The sequence below is a fragment of the Scyliorhinus torazame genome, chromosome 15 (genome assembly GCF_047496885.1).
Source record: "Scyliorhinus torazame isolate Kashiwa2021f chromosome 15, sScyTor2.1, whole genome shotgun sequence".
Lineage (NCBI taxonomy): Eukaryota > Metazoa > Chordata > Chondrichthyes > Carcharhiniformes > Scyliorhinidae > Scyliorhinus > Scyliorhinus torazame.
In genome coordinates, this window is record NC_092721.1 from 209,437,717 (window position 1) to 209,456,364 (window position 18,648).

At 57.2% G+C, this 18,648-nt stretch overlaps 1 protein-coding gene across 7 annotated transcripts in view; it reads left to right on the forward strand.

Moving 5' to 3' along the window:
• fhip1b (FHF complex subunit HOOK interacting protein 1B) overlaps positions 1 to 18,648 on the forward strand; it is a 276,462-nt gene that overhangs the window by 52,240 nt on the left and 205,574 nt on the right. For 2 of the 7 annotated variants that reach the window (XR_011935254.1, XM_072477539.1), the window contains exon 1: positions 8,090 to 8,194. The exons of 3 other annotated variants lie outside the window; for them this stretch is intronic. The gene's annotated coding sequence lies outside the window, so the exon portion shown is untranslated. Of the gene's footprint in view, positions 1 to 8,089; positions 8,195 to 8,221; positions 8,400 to 18,648 lie in introns of those variants that run through there. 2 more of the 7 variants (XM_072477542.1, XM_072477540.1) reach the window with 2 other exon arrangements.

Genomic DNA, 18,648 nt, shown 5'->3' on the forward strand with positions numbered 1-18,648 from the left:
CATCCCAGACCCTTCTCCACTGACCATCCCAGACCCTTCCCCACTGACCATCCTAGACCCTTCCCCACTGATCTTCCCAGACCCTTCCCTACTGACCATCCCAGTCCCTTCCCCACTGACCATCCCAGACCCTTCTCCCACTGACGGTCCCAGACCCTTCTCCACTGACCATCCCAGACCCTTCTCCACTGACCATCTCAGATCCTTCCCCACTGTCCATCCCAGACCCTTCTCCACTGACCATCCCAGATCCTTCCCCACAGTCGCGACCACAGGCGTCACCCGCCCCCCTTCCCACTGCCTTGTGCCCTCTGTCTGCTTAGCCTTCCGTGTTCTACCGCTGCGTCTAAGTCTGTCCCCAGGATGGACCCCCGGGGTGGGGGCTGCCTGCTGCTTACCGCGTCCTGTGGCCTTTGATTCACCTGATTGGCGTCCTCTGGAGGGCGTGGGGCCGGAGGGCGTGGGTCCCACTTGCTGGGGGCACACGCCTGGCCGATCTGTGCGCTGATATAACTTCCACATTTAACCACAGGATCTGGTTAATAAAGAGGATGTGGGACTCGCTCCCACAGGGAGTGGGGAGAATGTGGGACTCGCTCCCAAAGGGAGTGGGGAGAACGTGGGACTCGCTCCCAAAGGGAGTGGGGAGAACGTGGGACTCACTCCCACGGGGAGTGGGGAGAGTGTGGGACTCGCTCCCACGGAGTGGGGAGAGTGTGGGACTCGCTCCCACAGGGAGTGGGGAGAATGTGGGACTCGCTCCCACAGGGAGTGGGGAGAATGTGGGACTCGCTCCCACAGGGAATGGGGAGAATGTGGGACTCGCTCCCACAGGGAGTGGGGAGAATGTGGAACTCGCTCCCAGAGGGAGTGGGGAGAATGTGGGACTCGCTCTCACAGCGAGTGGGGAGAATGTGGAACTCGCTCCCACAGGGAGTGGGGAGAATGTGGAACTCGCTCCCACAGGGAGTGGGGAGAATGTGGGACTCGCTCCCACAGGGAGTGGGGAGGATGTGGGACTCGCTCCCTCGAGGAGTGGGGAGAATGTGGGACTCGCTCCCACGGGGAGTGGGGAGAATGTGGGACTCGCTCCCACAGGGAGTGAGGAGAATGTGGGACTCGCTCCCACAGGGAGTGGGGAGGATGTGGGACTCGCTCCCTCGGGGAGTGGGGAGAATGTGGGACTCGCTCCCACGGGGAGTGGGGAGAATGTGGGACTCGCTCCCACAGGGAGTGGGGAGAATGTGGGACTCGCTCCCACGGGGAGTGGGGAGAATGTGGGACTCGCTCCCACAGGGAGTGAGGAGAATGTGGGACTCGCTCCCACGGGGAGTGGGGAGAATGTGGGACTCGCTCCCACAGGGAGTGGGGAGGATGTGGGACTCGCTCCCTCGGGGAGTGGGGAGAATGTGGGACTCGCTCCCACGGGGAGTGGGGAGAATGTGGGACTCGCTCCCACAGGGAGTGGGGAGAATGTGGGACTCGCTCCCACGGGGATTGGGGAGAATGTGGGACTCGCTCCCACAGGGAGTGGGGAGAATGTGGGACTCGCTCCCACGGGGAGTGGGGAGAATGTGGGACTCGCTCCCACGGGGAGTGGGGAGAATGTGGGACTCGCTCCCACAGGGAGTGGGGAGAATGTGGGACTCGCTCCCACAGGGAGTGGGGAGAATGTGGGACTCGCTCCCTCGGGGAGTGGTTGAGATGAACGACATTGATGTGTATGAGGGAGAAGATGGATTAACACATGAGGGAGAAAGAATGGAGGATATGGTGATTGGGTGAGACGGAGAGGGGTTAGGAGGAACAACAACACCAGCCTAGACCACTGGGGCTGAATGGCCTGCTACTTTGAAATGGATAAATGGAAATCTATGTGAGTCACCCTCTGAACCCAGGCAAGATTCAGCAATACAAGGGGTGGGGGAATTCTGGCGCCCTGCCTGGGTAAATCCCACTGAGTATCTGAGGCCAAAGCCCTACTTGATACTGTGGTGGGTCCGTCACTGTGGACACGCTCCTTGCCTGCTGGCTGGTCTGTCCGATTGTCACTCCAATATGACCAGGGTTCCACTGAACCCCAACTGTACCATTGTACCCACACCATTGGATGGCACAGTGGTTAGCACTGCTGCTTCACAGCGCCAGGGTCCCAGGTTCGATTCTGGCTTTGGTCACTGTCTGTGCGGAGTCTGCACATCCTCCCCGTGTCTGCGTGGGTTTCCTCCGGGTGCTCCGGTTTCCTCCCACAGTCCAAAGATGTGCAGGTTAGGTGGATTGGCCGTGATAAATTGCCCTTAGTGATGAGAAAGGTTAGGTGGAGTTACTGGGTGACGGGGCTGGAGTGAGCCTAGGTAGACTGTTCTTTTCGAGGGTCGGTGAACACTCACAGGGCTGAATGGCCTCCTCCTGCGTTGTATTGATTTTATGATTCTACCCCAACTCCCTGCCCTGCTACACCGTCCCTGCTCAAAGCCCCCGAATCGAAAGGATCCGCTCAGTGACAGAGTTTCTGTTGTGTGATTGTTGCAGTTCCTGAACAACTCGCCCTTTACTCGGAGCCGACCGTTCCTGCTCTTTCCCTCAGTCATTCTCCGATCACTCTGCAAAAAAGGCCACCAACCCTGTCATTTCCTTTCAATCTGCAGATGTAACTGATGCGGACACAGATTCCCCAGGGAGACGGGCGGAATCAGACAGATTGGACTCTTCCTATGTCACTCATTAATCTTTAAGGGTCAAATGGTCGGTGCTGACCCGCTGGGTCCTTCTGCACAGTCGGGATTCTATGATGACCCGTGTAATAATAATAATCTTTATTATTGTCACAAGTAGGCTGACATTAACACTACAATGAAGTTACTGTGAAAATCCCCTAGTCGCCACACTCCGGCGCCTGTTCGGGTACACAGAGGGAGAATTCAGAATGTCCAATTCACCCAACAAGCACGTCAGTGGACGGGATTGTCCGACCCCTCGCCGCACGAATCATGGGCGAAATTCTCCGGTATCGACGCAATGTCCGCCGACTGGCACCCAAAACGGCGCAAATCAGTCGGGCATCGCACCGCCCCAAAGGTGCGGAACGCTGCGCATCTTGAGGGGCCGAGCCCCAACCTTAAGGGGCTAGGCCGGCGCCGGACGAATTTCCGCCCCGCCAGCTGGCGGAAAAGGCCTTTGGTGCCCCGCCAGCTGGCGCGGAAATGACATCTCCGGGCGGCGCATGTGCAGGAGCGTTAGCGGCCGCTGACGGCATTCTCACGCATGCGCGGTAGAGGGAGTCTCTTCCGCCTCCGCCATGGTGGAGACCGTGGCAAAGGCGGAAGGGAAAGAGTGCCCCCACGGCACAGGCCCACCCGCGGATCGGTGGGCCCCGACCGCGGGCCAGGCCACCGTGGGGACACCCCCCGGGGTCAGATCGCCCCGCGCCACCCCCCAGGACCCCGGAGCCTGCCCACGGCACCTTGTCCCGCCGGTAAGGTAGGTGGTTTAATCTACTCCGGGGAGGAGGATGGGGGGGTCCGTGCCGGGGAGGGGGATGGGGGGGGATGTCCGTGCCGGGGAGGAGGATGGGGTCCGTGCCGGGGAGGGGGATGGGGGGGACGTCCGTGCCGGGGAGGAGGATGGGGGGGTCCGTGCCGGGGAGGAGGATGGGGGGGTCCGTGCCGGGGAGGAGGATGGGGGGGTCCGTGCCTGGGAGGAGGATGGGGATGTCCGTGCCGGGGAGGAGGATGGGGTCCGTGCCGGGGAGGAGGATGGGGTCCGTGCCGGGAAGGGGGGGGTGCGAGGGAAAGTGAGTTGGTCACCTGGCCAGGTGCCAGCCTCCAACAGTTGGACCCATGCGGTCCATGCCATCTGGCTGGGGGGAGGAGGGGGTATGGGCAATGATGTTGTCGTTTCCCCCCCCCCCCCCCCCCCCAACCAGGCCGTCATGTTTTCCGATCAGCCAGCGATGTTGGCCGCCGTGGCGGCAGCCACTAATGTCCATGTTGCCCTGGATGAGGAGGAGGAGGAGGAGCGTGCCAGAGAGGCGGCGCAGGCTGCCGCAGAGGGGCAGGCGGCAGCCGCCCAGGCTGGAGGGAAACCTGACCGACAGGACGAGGAGGACGTCGCGGCCCCACGGCAACGGAGGCACCCGAGGGCGCCCCGTGTGAACCGGCCCCGGCAGTCATACCAGGACCTCACGGACCGGGAATGCAGGGGGAGACTCCGGATGAGGCGGGAAACCGTGGCACACATCTGCCACCTGCTGGCACACCTGTCACCGCGTGGCACTGGTGGGGGACACCCTCTCCCCGTGTCCGTCAAGGTTACGGTGGCCCTGAACTTTTATGCAATGGGGTCATTCCAGGCACCGAGTGGGGACCTGTCCGGCATATCGCAGACATCGGTGCATCCGGGCAGTGACAGACGCCCTATATGCCATGGCGCACCGCTACATCCGCTTCCCTGTGGACCGGGCCAGCCAAGATGCCCGGGCCGTGGGCTTCTCTGCCGTGGCCGGGTTCCCCATGGTCCAGGGCGCGATCGATGGGATGCACGTCGCCGTGCGGCCAGCTGCAGATAACATGGCCGTGTTCACCAATAGGAAGGGGACCTATTCGATGAACATACAGGTGGTCTGCGACCACCGCATGATGATCCTGCACGTCTGCGCCCGTTACCCGGGCAGTGTACACGACTCATACGTATTGTCGCGGTCATCCACCCCCGGCATGTACGAGGGAAGCCATCCCCGGCTGAGGGGCTGGTTGCTGGGCGACAGGGGCTACCCATTGCGATCGTGGCTGATGACGCCTATACGGAGGCCACGCAATGAGGCGGAGAACCGCTACAATGATGCCCATGTAGCGACAAGGGGAGTGATAGAGAGGTGCTTTGGCGTGCTGAAGATGCGTTTCAGGTGCCTGGACCTCTCTGGGGGCGCCCTCCAGTATCGGTCAGATAGGGTCGGCCGCATCATTGTGGTGTGCTGCGTCCTGCACAACATAGCCCAGCAGAGGGGCGATGTACCGCAGGCAGAGGAGGGCGGAGTGGAGGAGCAGCAGGAAGAGGCGCAGTCCTCCCCATATGAGGGGGATGGGGGCAATGGTCGGGGCAGACGGGCTAGACACAGGCGGGTGGCTGTCCACCGTTACCGGCTGGCCCAGCGGGCACGGGACAGGCTGATAGCCGCCCGCTTCACTGACTAGATGGGCGTGGGAATCGGGTAGTATGGCCACAGACCGCACACCATGGCAACAGCCGACCACCCACACCCCCCACCCAGCACCCTCACCCCCCTCCCCAACCCCACCCACCCCACCCGCATGCACACCACCCCCCCTATTGCCGATCCACCTGCGGCACAACGGGCTGGGCTCACACAGTTGCGGGTGGACGCGTGTCTATTGCAGGCCATGGAGGATGATGACAACCCGCCCTGCGATGAGCTCCTGGCTCCACATCGTTGGACTATGTCTGACCCATGGCCACAGTACCACCATCCACCCGGACCATCCCTGCATGCGGCTGTGACACTGCAGCGCACGGTCCCGTCCTCTGCCCGGGGGGATGTTGATGGCGGCCCAGGGGGAACGGGGCAGACTCACCTGGGGCTGAGGTAAGACCACCCGTCACACACACACTTGCGCTCAACGTACATGACACCCCCACACGCTTTGGACAGAGCACAAAGGCAGCTTCTGTAGGTGTAACATTGACTTTAATAACCAAAGGAGTTCATGCACGTGCCCTAACCCCTAAAACTCATCTGTGCCCTGCACCCGTGCCAACTTACTCAGTGTCTAATTGTTTGGCCTTACGGGCCCTTTGACTACGTCTACGTGGTTCCCCAGACGGTACAGCAGAACTGGAGGTGGACTCCTGTGATTCCTGCCCTCTGACACGGGATCCCTTTGCCGGCCGTTTCCTGGGGCGTCCTGGCCTAAACGGGCCAGGCTGCGGCCCGGGCGACTGGGATGGCGATCTGCCAGCCTGTCCTGCCCGTTGCCCACCCGATGCACCTGGGACGGAAGGGGGGGGGAGTCCGAGGTGTCGCGGTGTTCCCGGACCTCCCCTACAGGGGGACCCGGGACGGACCACACCACCTCCTCCTCCCTCGGGGTGCCCGATGGCCCCCAGGCCTCTACATGGGTGGGGGATGCGAACGGACTGGCCATCCGACGCCCCCCCGCCATCTGGCGCTGCCAGTCCTGGAGGCCCGTGCTGGTATCGACAGGGGTCTGCAGGTTTGCAGCCATGGAGCCCAGGGGATTGTCAAACCCCGTCTGTGACAGTGCGACGCCGGCTCGCACATGGCCACTGGCGCCGATGCCCTCAGCGATGGCCTGCAGAGACTGGGCTATGGCCTGCTGAGACTGGGCTATGGCCTGCAGAGACTGGGCTATGGCCTGCAGAGACTGGGCCATGGCCTGCAGAGACTGGGCCATGGCCTGCAGAGACTGGGCCATGGCCTGCTGAGACTGGGCCATGGTCTGCTGAGACTGGGCCATGGCGTTGAGCGCCTCTGCCATCTGGCACTGGCTCATGGCCTCCTGTGAGAGGGCAGCCGTTTCCTGGGCCACAGACGCCGCCTGCACGGAAGGCCCCAGGCCTCACAAACCGTTCCCCATGTCTGACACCGTCGCACCCATTGCCTCCACCGCGGACGCCACCCGTGCGGTGTCGGCCTGGGTGGCACGCATGACCGGCACCACTTCCAGCTCCTGGACGCGGGTGGACTCCTCCACCTGCGACTGCAGCCGCCGCAAGCCGCCCGTCACCCTCTTCGCTCGTCTCCGGGTCGGTGGTTGCATCGGATCTATGGGTGGGTGTGGTAACTCCAGGAACCCGGGATCCATCTGGGCGGCAGATGTTCGCTTGGGCTGGGCTGCCCTCCGACCGCCCGGCCCCTCTGCTGCTCCTACCTCCACCTGCTGTACCGGGACAGCTGTGTTGTGCGCACCAGTGAGTGTACCAGACGTCTCATCACTAAAGTGCCCAACCGAGGTGAGTGTTTCTGCGATGGTGGAGGGTGTTGGTGACAGCAGTGGCGTTGTGTCGTCCTCTTCGTCCCACTCTGAGTCCATGGCACTTTGGGGTGGGGGTTCGTCTCCACCCATCCACTCTGTGTCACTGTCCGGTATTTCGTCTTCCTGGGTAGTGCTGTCCCGGGTAGGGGTGTCCCGGGTGGGGATGTCCCGGGTAGGGGTGTCCTGGCTCGGCTGTGACGGGGGCCTGTGGCTGCCCCTCTCGTCGCTGGGTGGCACACGCCTGCGCCGTCACACCCGCACGTGACGAGGCGTCGTTTCCCTGTTGCTCCAGGTCTCTCCGTCTCCCGCGGTCTCCGAGGAGGGATATGGGGGAGGGGGGGATATGGGGGATATGGCGGAGGGGGGGATATGGGGGAGGGGGGGATATGGGGGATATGGATATCGGGCGGGGGGGGGAGGGGGGGAGGCTCACCCTGCCTGCTCTGACGAGGTTGTTCACCTTCTTGTGGCACTGGGTGCCTGTCCGTGGTGTCAGGGCCGCAACGGTGACGGCCTCTGCCACCTCCCTCCACAGACGCCGCCTGTGGCGTGGGGCAACTTTGCGGCCGTGCCCGTGCCCGGACTGTGGGAGGAAACCGGAGCACCCGGAGGAAACCCACGCAGACACGGGGAGGATGTGCAGACTCCGCACAGACAGTGACCCAGCCGGGAATCGAACCTGGGACCCTGGAGCTGTGAAGCAACAGTGCTAACCACTGTGCCGCCGTGCTGCACATTGGTCTGGGTACAGCGCCCTTTAGGAGGGTTAGTGCAGACTCGATGGGCCGAATGGCTTCCGTCTGCACCGTAGATTCTATGGATGGGGGAAAAAAAAACTCATCCAAAGTTGAGGAGAAAATATTCTTTGTGCAGAGAGTGAGGGTAAGGTGGAGCTGGCTGTCTGAGAGAGGGAATGGGAAGCTGGGGGGAGAGGGGAAGAAGGTAAGCAGTGGGCTGTAAACACCGGCTCGGTTGGTGTGACTGGCCTATTCCTGCCTTCGCAGAAAATAAGCTTGAAAGATCTGCCCCCCCGATTGCCTCTTTGCAGGAATCCGTGAGCAGAAACGTGTGATTTATTCTGCTGGCCCTCAGTGCGTGAGTGATGTGGGAGATTGGGCAGGGGAATCACCGTGTGTAACAAGACACACCCAGAATGGCAGCAAATTCAATCAGTGTCTCAGGTAGGAGCCGCAGAGGGCGTTTACAAAGACCTCTCTTCAATGTTGAGGGGTTGCTCTGGCACGGTGAGGATTAATGTATTGAATCGAAGTTCAGCTCTGCATTGGAGAGAGAGAGAGAGAGCCTCTGGGCTGACTGAGTTCAGTGTGCGGACTGCCTGCACTCTCAGGGTCATTGGTTGCCAGCGGCGATGAGGAGAAGGCGAAGGTGGGATAATTGGTGCTGTAATCTCGGGAGGATATGTGAGTGTGGGGGGAGAGTGTGTGCAGGCGGGGGAGAGCCAGTGTGTGGTCCAGTGCTGACCACTGCAGCCCCCTGCCTCGGCATTCCCCGTGCCTGCCTCTCGGGCTGCTCCCTGCTGCTCCTCGGCTCCCGTGCCTTCCTGCTGCTGCCGGCCAATTGTTCTGTCTCTGTGCCCGGCACCTGGCAGCAGCACAGGGTGCACTGGGCCGGGGAGCCGGCCTGCTTCCTGTCAGGGTGACATTACACTGCCGACACAGGCATCTGGGCTGCACTCAAACAGCACCTCAGCACTGCCTGGGGCCTAGACTCATCGCAGCGTTAGCAGCACACATTTCCGGGGGTGGTGTGAGTGTGTGTGTATCCCTGTGTGTGTGTGTGTGTATCCCTGTGTGTGTGTGTGTGTGTCCCTGTGTGTGTGTGTGTGTCCCTGTCTGTGTGTATCCCTGTGTGTGTGTGTGTGTGTGTATCCCTGTGTGTGTGTGTGTGTGTGTGTCCCTGTGTGTGTGTATCTCTGTGTGTGTTTGTGTATGTATCCCTGTGTGTTTGTGTGTATCTCTGTGTGTGTGTGTATCTCTGTGTGTGTGTGTGTGTATCTGTGTGTGTGTGTGTGTCCCTGTGTGTGTGTGTGTGTGTATCCCTGTGTGTGTGTGTGTCCGTGTGTGTGTGTGTGTGTGTCCGTGTGTGTGTGTCCCTGTGTGTGTGTATGTGTGTGTGTGTCCCTGTCTGTGTGTATCCCTGTGTGTGTGTGTGTCCGTGTGTGTCCCTGTGTGTGTGTATCCCTGTGTGTGTGTGTGTGTATCCCTGTGTGTGTGTATCTCTGTGTGTGCTTGTGTATGTATCCCTGTGTGTTTGTGTGTATCTCTGTGTGTGTGTGTGTATCCCTGTGTGTGTGTGTATCCCTTTGTGTGTGTATCCCAGTGTGTGTGTGTATCCCTGTGTGTGTGTATATCCCTGTGTGTGTGTGTGTATCCGTGTGTATCCCTGTGTGTGTGTGTGTGTATCCGTGTGTGTATCCATGTGTGTATCCGTGTGTGTGTGTATCCCTGTGTGTGTGTATCCCTGTGTGTCTGTGTGTGTATCCCTGTGTGTGTATCCCTGTGTGTGTATCCCTGTGTGTGTGTATCCCTGTGTGTGTGTATCCCTGTGTGTGTGTGTGTGTATCCCTGTGTGTGTGTGTGTGTGTATCCCTGTGTGTGTGTGCATCCCTGTGTGTGTGTGTATCCCTGTGTGTGTGTGTGTGTGTGTGTATCCCTGTGTGTGTGTGTGTGTGTATCCCTGTGTGTGTGTGCGTGTATCCCTGTGTGCGTGTGTATCCCTGTATGTGTGTGTATCCGAGTGTGTGTGTGTGTATCCCTGTGTGTGTGTGTGTATCCCTGTGTGTGTGTGTGTGTGTGTGTATCCCTGTAGTGGGAAGTTGTGCTTGGAGTCCGAGGAGATAGGAGAGGTGCTAAATGAATATTTTTCGTCAGTATTCACACAGGAAAAAGACAATGTTGTCGAGGAGAATACTGAGATTCAGGCTACTAGACTAGAAGGGCTTGAGGTTCATAAGGTGGAGGTGTTAGCAATTCTGGAAAGTGTGAAAATAGATAAGTCCCCTGGGCCGGATGGGATTGATCCTAGGATTCTCTGGGAAGCTAGGGAGGAGATTGCTGAGCCTTTGGCTTTGATCTTTAAGTCATCTTTGTCCACAGGAATAGTGCCAGAAGACTGGAGGATAGCAAATGTTGTCCCCTTGTCCAAGAAGGGGAGTAGAGACAACCCCGGTAACTATAGACCAGTGAGCCTTACTTCTGTTGTGGGCAAAATCTTGGAAAGGTTTATAAGAGATAGGATGCAGAATCATCTGGAAAGGAATAATTTGATTAGAGATAGTCAACACGGTTTTGTGAAGGGTAGGTCGTGCCTCACAAACCTTATTGAGTTCTTTGAGAAGGTGACCAAACAGGTGGACAAGGGTAAAGCAGTTGATGTGGTGTATATGGATTTCAGTAAAGCGTTTGATAAGGTTCCACACGGTAGACTACTGCAGAAAATACGGAGGCATGGGATTCAGGGGGATTTAGCAATTTGGATCAGAAATTGGCTAGCTGGAAGAAGACAAAGGGTGGTGGTTGATGGGAAATGTTCAGACTGGAGTCCAGTGGTGTACCACAAGGATCTGTTTTGGGGCCACTGCTGTTTGTCATTTTTATAAATGACCTGGAGGAGGGCGTAGAAGGATGGGTGAGTAAATTTGCAGATGACACTAAAGTCGGTGGAGTTGTGGACAGTGTGGAAGGATGTTACAGAGGGACATAGATAAGCTGCAGCGCTGGGCTGAGAGGTGGCAAATGGAGTTTAATGCAGAAAAGTGTGAGGTGATTCATTTTGGAAGGAATAACAGGAAGAGAGAATACTGGGCTAATGGTAAGATTCTTGGCAGTGTGGATGAGCAGAGAGATCTCGGTGTCCATGTACATAGATCCCTGAAAGTTGCCACCCAGGTTGAGAGGGTTGTTAAGAAGGCGTACGGTGTGTTAGCTTTTATTGGTAGAGGGATTGAGTTTCGGAGCCATGAGGTCATGTTGCAGCTGTACAAAACTCTGGTGCAGCCGCATTTGGAGTATTGCGTGCAATTCTGGTCACCGCATTATAGGAAGGATGTGGAAGCATTGGAAAGGGTGCAGAGGAGATTTACCAGAATGTTGCCTGGTATGGAGGGAAGATCTTATGAGGAAAGGCTGAGGGACTTAAGGCTGTTTTCGTTAGAGAGAAGAAGGTGAAGAGGTGACTTAATTGAGGCATACAAGATGATCAGAGGATTGGATAGGGTGGACAGTGAGAGCCTTTTTCCCCGGATGGTGATGTCTAGCACGAGGGGACATAGCTTTAAATTGAGGGGAGATAGATATAGGACAGATGTCAGAGGTAGGTTCTTTACTCAGAGAGTAGTAAGGGCGTGGAATGCCCTGCCTGCAACAGTAGTGGACTCGCCAACACGAAGGGCATTCAAATGGTCATTGGATAGACATATGGACAATAAGGGAATAGTGTAGATGGGCTTTAGAGTGGTTTCACAGGTCGGTGCAACATCGAGGGCCGAAGGGCCTGTACTGCGCTGTAATGTTTTATGTTCTGTGTGTGTGTGTATGTATCCCTGTGTGTGTGTGTGTATCCCAGTGTGTGTGTATCCCAGTGTGTGTGAAGGGTTTAAGAAGGGTAGCAAGGATAATCCAGGGAACTACAGGCCGGTGAGCCTTACGTCAGTGGTAGGGAAATTACTGGAGAGAATTCTTCGAGACAGGATCTACTCCCATTTGGAAGCAAATGGACGTATTAGTGAGAGGCAGCATGGTTTTGTGAAGGGGAGGTCGTGTCTCACTAACTTGATAGAGTTTTTCGAGTAGGTCACAAAGATGATTGATGCAGGTCGGGCACTGGATGTTGTCTAAATGGACTTCAGTAAGGCCTTTGACAAGGTCCCTCATGGAAGACTGGTACAAAAGGTGAAGTCACACGGGATCAGGGGTGAGCTGGCAAGGTGGATACAGAACTGGCTAGGTCATAGAAGGCAGAGAGTAGCAATGGAAGGATGCTTTTCTAATTGGAGGGCTGTGACTAGTGGTGTTCCACAGGGATCAGTGCTGGGACCTTTGCTCTTTGTAGTATATATAAATGATTTGGAGGAAAATGTAACTGGTCTGATTAGTAAGTTTGCAGATGACACAAAGGTTGGTGGAATTGCGGATAGCGATGAGGACTGTCAGAGGATACAGCAGGATTTAGATCGTTTGGAGACTTGGGCGGAGAGATGGCAGATGGAGTTTAATCCGGACAAATGTGAGGTGATGCATTTTGGAAGGTCTAATGCAGGTAGGGAATATACAGTGAATTGTAGAACCCTCAAGAGTATTGAAAGTCAGAGAGATCTAGGTGTACAGGTCCACAGGTCACTGAAAGGGACAACACAGGTGGAGAAGGTAGTCAAGAAGGCATATGGCATGCTTGTCTTCATTGACCGGGGCATTGAGTATAAGAATTGGCAAGTCATGTTGCAGCTGTATAGAACCTTCGTTAGGCCACACTTGGAGTATAGTGTTCAATTCTGGTCGCCACACTACCAGAAGGATGTGGAGGCTTTAGAGAGGGTAAAGAGGAGATTTACCAGAATGTTGCCTGGTACGGAGGGCGTTAGCTATGAGGAGCGGTTGAATAAACTCGGTTTGTTCTCACTGGAACGACGGAGTTGAGGGGCGACCTGATAGAGGTCTACAAAATTATGAGGGGCATAGACAGAGTGGATAGTCAGAGGCTTTTCCCCGGGGTAAATGGGTCAATTACTAGGGGGCATAGGTTTAAGGTGAGAGGGGCAAGGTTTAGAGGAGATGTACGAGGCAAGTTTCTTACGCAGAGGGTAGTGGGTGCCTGGAACTCGCTACCGGAGGAGGTGGGGGAAGCAGGGACGATAGTGACATTTAAGGGGCTTCTTGACAAATACATGAATAGGATGGGAATAGAGGGATACGGACCCAGGAAGTGTAGAAGATTGTACTTTGGTCGGGCAGCATGGTCGGCACGGGCTTGGAGGGCCGAAGGGCCTGTTCCTGTGCTGTACATTTCTTTGTTCATTGTGTGCGTGTGTGTCCCAGTGTGTGTGTGCGTGTGTGTCACAGTGTGTCTCTCTCTGTCAGTATGTGTGTATACTTGGGCATCCCTAGGTACACATCAGTTGTTTCAGTGTTTACAGGGGGACCGGGCAAGTGTGTCAGTGTTTACAGGGGATCCCCGGGGCGTGTGTGTCAGTATTTGCAGGGGAGTCCCCGGGGAGTGTGTCAGTATTTACAGGGGGTCCCCGGGGAGTGTGTCAGTATTAACAGGGGATCCCCGGAGAGTGTGTCAGTATTTACAGAGGGACCCCGGGGCGTGTGTGTCAGTATTTACAGAGGGTTCCCGGGGAGTGTGTCAGTATTTACAGGGGGTCCCGGGGGAGTGTGTCAGTATTTAGAGGGGATCCCCGGAGAGTGTGTCAGTTTTTACAGGGGGGTCCCCGGGGAGTGTGTCAGTATTTACAGGGGGTCCCGGGGAGTGTGTCAGTATTTACAGGGGGACCCCGGGGCGTGTGTCAGTATTTACAGAGGGTTCCCGGGGAGTGTGTCAGTGTTTACAGGGGGTCCCCGGGGAGTGTGTCAGTAATTACAGGGGGTCCCTCAGGAGTGTGTCAGTATTTACAGGGGGTCCCGGGGAGTGTGTCAGTGTTTACAGGGGGTCCCCGGGGAGTGTGTCAGTATTTACAGGGGGTCCCCGGGGAGTGTGTCAGTATTTACAGGGGGTCCCTCGGGAGTGTGTCAGTATTTACAGGGAGTCCCGGGGAGTGTGTCAGTATTTACAGGGGGTCCCGGGGAGTGTGTCAGTATTTACAGGGGGTCCCGGGGAGTGTGTCAGTATTTACAGGGGGTCCCGGGGAGTGTGTCAGTATTTACAGGGGGCCCCGGGGAGTGTGTCAGTATTTACAGGGGGCCCCGGGGAGTGTGTCAGTATTTATAGGGGGTCCCCGGGGAGTGTGTCAGTATTTATAGGGGGTCCCGGGGAGTGTGTCAGTATTTACAGGGGGTCCCGGGGAGTGTGTCAGTATTTACAGGGGATCCCAGGGAGTGTGTCAGTATTTACAGGTGTTCCCCGGGGAGAGTGTCAGTATTTACAGGGGGTCCCCGGGGAGTGTGTCAGTATTTACAGGGGGGTCCCCGGGGAGTGTGTCAGTATTTACAGGGGTTCCCCGGGGAGTGTGTCAGTATTTACAGGGGGTCCCCGGGGAGTGTGTCAATATTTACAGGGACACCCCGGGGAGTGTGTCAGTATTTACAGGGAGTCCTCGGGGAGTGTGTCAGTGTTTACAGGGGGTTCCCGGGGAGTGTGTCAGTATTTACAGGGGGTCCCCTGGGAGTGTGTCAGTATTTACAGGGAGTCCCCGGGGAGTGTGTCAGTATTTACAGGGAGTCCCCGCGAAGTGTGTCAGTATTTTCAGGGAGTCCCCGGGGAGTGTGTCAGTATTTACAGGGAGTCCCCGGGGATTGTGTCAGTATTTACAGGTGGTTCCCGGGGAGTGTGTCAGTCTTTACAGGGAGTCCCCGGGGAGTGTGTCAGTATTTACAGGTGGTTCCCGGGGAGTGTGTCAGTCTTAACAGGGAGTCCCCGGGGAGTGTGTTAGTTTTTACAGGGGCCCCCGGGGAGTGTGTCAGTATTTACAGGGGTTCCCCGGGGAGTGTGTCAGTATTTACAGGGGGTCCCCGGGGAGTGTGTCAGTATTTTCAGGGAGTCCCCGGGCAGTGTGTCAGTATTTACAGGGGGTCCCCGGGGAGTGTGTCAGTATTTACAGGGGGTCCCCGGGGAGTGTGTCAGTATTTACGGGGGTTCCCCGGGGAGTGTGTCAGTATTTACAGGGCTTCCCCGGGGAGTGTGTCAGTATTTACAGGGGGTCCCCGGGGAGTATGTCAGTATTTACAGGGAGCCCCCGGGGAGTGTGTCAGTATTTACAGGGGGTCCCCGGGGAGTATGTCAGTATTTACAGGGAGCCCCCGGGGAGTGTGTCAGTATTTACAGGGCTTCCCCGGGGAGTGTGTCAGTATTTACAGGGGGTTCCCGGAGTGTGTCAGTATTTACAGGGCTTCCCCGGGGAGTGTGTCAGTATTTACAGGGGGTCCCCGGGGAGTATGTCAGTATTTACAGGGAGCCCCCGGGGAGTGTGTCAGTATTTACAGGGAGCCCCCGGGGAGTGTGTCAGTATTTACAGGGGTTCCCGGGGAGAGTGTCAGTATTTACAGGGGGTCCCCGGGGAGTGTGTCAGTATTTACAGGGGGTCCCCGGGGAGAGTGTCAGTATTTACAGGGAGTCCCCGGGGAGTGTGTTAGTTTTTACAGGTGCCCCCGGGGAGTGTGTCAGTATTTACAGGGAGTCCCCGCGAAGTATGTCAGTATTTACAGGGAGTCCCCGGGGAGTGTGTCAGTATTTACAGGGGTCCCCGGGGAGTGTGTCAGTATTTACAGGGAGCCCCCGGGGCGTGTGTCAGTATTTACAGGGGTCCCCGGGGAGTGTGTCAGTATTTACAGGGAGCCCCCGGGGAGTGAGTCAGTATTTACTGGGGGTCCCCGGGGAGAGTGTCAGTATTTACAGGGAGTCCCCGGGGAGAGTGTCAGTATTTACAGGGAGTCCCCGGGGAGTGTGTCAGTATTTACAGGGGTCCCCGGGGAGTGTGTCAGTATTTACAGGGGTCCCCGGGGAGTGTGTCAGTATTTACAGGGAGCCCCCGGGGAGTGTGTCAGTTTTTACAGGGGCCCCCGCGAAGTATGTCAGTATTTACAGGGAGCCCCCGGGGAGTGTGTCAGTATTTACTGGGGGTCCCCGGGGCACGTGGAGGATGTCAATTTTTATTCAAATTCACTGGGTACAAAGGAGCAGTGTTTAAAATAGCAGTAGAGGATCCTTGAGAAATATCTAGCTGGTAAAAGTAGGGCAAGATATTGTATAAATCTATCAATGGGAAGAGGATACCAGAGAAGAATTGGGACCGAAGGGTCAAATCTGTTTCCGGAGCCAGAGGACATTTTCTGGGTGTTTTCATTTCTGTCTTCACGCAAGAGGATGAGACGGGAAGTGTGGAACTCGGGAGAGAGACTGCGATGTTCTTGAGCAAATTATCAAAGGGAGTGTGATGAACGGTTACTGCCTTATCATCATGTAAGGTGATGTCCCCTTTAAGACCAGGCTTGGAACCATGGGGACTCCGCCTCTGGCTCCGCCCATCTGGGAGCCATACATAAAGGCCTGCCTCATGGTCTGTATGGCAGTCAGCTCTCGTCCAAATCTGTAGCATAGTTATTAGCCTCATAAAGCCTTCTTTACAGTTTAATCTCTAAGCATCATTATTGAGGGTACCTCAATTTATTAGACTAAACTAGATTCAGGATGGACGCAGGCCTAAAACCAGAGAAGCTCAATCTGGAAGCACGAACGCCGGAGGCAAAGGAAATTTTTAAATACTGGCTGCGGTGCTTCGAGGCCTACCTGGACTCCGCAGAGACTCCCATCCTGGGGCCACGCAAGCTGCGTCTACTCCACGCCCGGGTGAGTCACAGAATCTCCGCCACGCTCGAAAAGGCGACGAGTTATGAGGAAGCGATTGAGTTGCTCCGCAAGCGGTTTGTCAAACCCGTCAATGAGGTGCACGCCCGGCATCTTCTCTCTACCTGCCGGCAGCGCTCGGGGGAATCGCTCGATGAGTTTGTTGAGAAACTCACCGCGCTGGCCAGGGACTGTGACCAGCAGGGTGTGACAGGGGAAGTCCATATGAACCTGCACATCAGAGATTCTTTCGTGTCCGGCATCCGCTCGACCTACATCCGGCAGCGACTGCTCGAAAACGGGGCAAAAGACCTCCAGGAGACGCTAACGCTCGCCTCCTCGCTGGAGGTGGCCCGACGTAACTTGGGTACGTACCCCGCGGACTCTGCCAGCCCCCCCCCGGACTTCCTCAGACTCGCCCGTATTACAGGCCTGCGCCACGCGGCGACCCGCTCACCATGGGGGCACACCTTGCTACTTCTGTGGGCAGGGCCAGCACCCACGCCCACGCTGCCCAGCCCGCTCCGCGATCTGCAGCGACTGCGGGATGAAAGGGCACTTTGCGAGGGTCTGCCTGGCCAGACCCAGGGGCCAGAAAAACAAAGAACAGCCGGCCCGAAAATCGGGCTCCCAGGCCCGCAGGCCTCGCAATGCTGCTGCGCACCGACCCGACACGTCCTCTTCTGACGCGTCATCAGCCTCGTGCGAATCATGGGCGCGGCCATCTTCTCGACCCGACACGTGCGACCAACGGCAGCGGCCATTTTACAACTCCGACTACCCGCTACTGGGTGCGATCACCCTCGATCAAACTCGGCCAAAACACCTGCAGGACTCCATGATGCAGGTCCAGGTCAACGGGCACGACACTGCATGCCTCTTCGACTCCGGGAGCACGGAGAGCTTTATCCACCCTGAAACGGTAAGGCGCTGCTCCCTACGCACCCATCCCACATCCCAAACCATAGCCCTCGCATCTGGGTCCCACTCGGTACAAATCACGGGGTACTGTATTGCGGATCTCTCGATCCAGGGTGCCAAATACACCCGTTTCAAATTTTATATCCTCCCTCACCTCTGTGCCCCCCTGCTGCTCGGACTGGATTTCCAGTGCAGCCACCGAAGCCTGACACTGAAGTTCGGCGGACCCTTGCCCCCCTCACGGTGTGCTGCCTTGCGACACTGAAAGTCGCACCCCCCTCGCTATTCGCTAACCTCACTCCTGACTGTAATCCCGTCGCCACCAGGAGCCGGCGCTACAGTGCCCAAGATATGGCTTTTATCGAGTCAGAGGTCCAGCGTTTACTGGGAGAGGGGGTCATCGAGGCTAGCAACAGCCCTTGGAGAGCGCAAGTGGTGGTAGTCCGGTCCGGGGAGAAGAAACGGATGGTCGTGGATTATAGCCAGACCATAAACCGATTCACGCAGCTTGATGCGTACCCCCTTCCTCGCATCGCGGAAATGGTAAATCGGATCGCCCAATACCGAGTCTTTTCCACGGTCGACCTCAAATCTGCCTACCACCAGCTCCCCATCCGACCAAAAGACCGCCCCTATACTGCCTTCGAAGCAGCCGGCCGGCTCTTCCACTTCCTCAGGGTCCCCTTTGGTGTCACAAATGGGGTCTCCGTCTTTCAAAGGGCGATGGACCAAATGGTGGACCAGTACGGTTTGCGGGCTACATACCCGTACTTGGACAATGTCACCATCTGCGGCCATGATCAGCAGGACCATGACTCTAACCTCAAAAAGTTCCTCCAGACCGCCCGAGCCCTTAACCTGACCTATAACGAGGGCAAATGCGTTTTCCACACCACCCGGCTGGCCATCCTCGGCTATGTCGTGGAAGACGGGGTCCTAGGTCCCGACCCCGACCGCATGCGCCCCCTTAAGGAACTCCCTCTCCCCCGCAGCCTCAAGGCCCTCAAACGGTGCTTGGGGCTTTTCTCCTATTACGCCCAGTGGGTCCCCAAGTATGCGGACAAAGCCCGCCCACTCCTAAAGACCACCACTTTTCCCCTCTCGGCTGAGGCCCAATTGGCCTTCAACCGCATCAAGGCCAACATCATCAAGGCCGCCATGCACGCGGTGGACGAAACCATCCCTTTCCAGGTAG